At 69.5% G+C, this 1171-nt stretch overlaps 1 non-coding gene across 1 annotated transcript; it reads left to right on the forward strand.

Annotated features, from left to right (window-relative positions):
- Positions 1 to 400: 400 nt before the first annotated feature.
- TRNAM-CAU (transfer RNA methionine (anticodon CAU)) lies at positions 401 to 472 on the forward strand. The gene has a single exon. It is a non-coding gene; the product is annotated as a tRNA-Met (tRNA).
- The last annotated feature ends 699 nt before the right edge of the window (positions 473 to 1171 follow it).

A 1171-nucleotide genomic window follows, 5' to 3' on the forward strand; every position in this document is an offset into this window, starting at 1 on the left:
CACGAAAGGTAAAACAGAGCCCGGGACCACGTTAGCGGATAAATCCGAGTGCGCGGCAAGAAGGAAGAGGAGAAAGGTGATGGGCTGGAGGACCAGGAGCGAATCCCAAGGAAGGGGCTTTGCCCGAGCCCTGGTGTGGAGAGCTGACATCCTCGCCGTCATCACTCCCAGCGCAGGCGGGTGACGGGCGACCTCGCAGGGAGAGGACTGGAGGCCCCCGAGGGTCTGCGCGGCGAGGACACGTCGGGAGTGGCGTGGATTGTTGGGCCGGGAAGAGAGTGAAACGCGGAGCAGAGACGGAGGGAGGGAGGGAGGGAGAGTGGGGGGACGGAGCGTAGCAGCACGCGGGTCAAGCAGGTAGGAATCGGGATAGGAAAGCCAGCGGCGGCCTCCCCAGACGAGCAGAGTGGCGCAGCGGGAGCGTGCTGGGCCCATAACCCAGAGGTCGATGGATCGAAACCATCCTCTGCTAAGCAAGCTTATTGCTGCCCGCGAGCTCGGGGTCTGCTTCCCAAGCACCCCCAGGGCGGAGGCCCCTCCCGGGGAAGGATCTCCCGGCTGCCCTGCTCCCTCTTTCTCAAAGCTCACGGAATAACGGCAAACCCTCCCAGCCTTTTATTTTTCTAGCACCTCGACTCCCGGTCTGCCGGCTGGACTCGGGCTCAAACCTAAAGAGTCACAGGGGCCTTTCGTGAGCTCGGCCGCGCCCCTACTTCCCGCGCCGCCGGGCCCTGGCGGCCTTGGCTTGGGACGCCGCGGAGGGGACCCTCGGGGGAAAGGGAGCTGACCCTGGGAGGAGCGGGGCTGACCCTCGGCGGAGCGGAGGTGACCCTCGGAGAGAGTGGGGGTTCAGGGCGGAGGGAGGGGAGGTGACGCTCCGGGGGGCGCCCGTAGGAGAAGCCCCCGCGATAGCGGGAATCCGTACGCGTGGGGAGCGGGCGGCGGGACGCGGTGCCGCGGCTCCCGGGGGAGGAGGTGCTGGCGGGGGCGGGTGGGCAGGGGGAGGGTGGGACGGGAAAGGGCAGGGGGAGACTGCGGGCAGGGGGAGGGTGGCGCGGGCGCCGGCGGACACAGGGGCCCGCAGAAGAGGACGCGGGGCCGCGCGGCGGGAGCGGACGGAAAAGGACCGGGACGCGGGCGGGCGGGGGGTTCGCGGGCGGGAACCGCTCGC

This window comes from Acinonyx jubatus, chromosome B2 (genome assembly GCF_027475565.1).
Source record: "Acinonyx jubatus isolate Ajub_Pintada_27869175 chromosome B2, VMU_Ajub_asm_v1.0, whole genome shotgun sequence".
Taxonomy (NCBI): Eukaryota; Metazoa; Chordata; class Mammalia; order Carnivora; family Felidae; genus Acinonyx; species Acinonyx jubatus.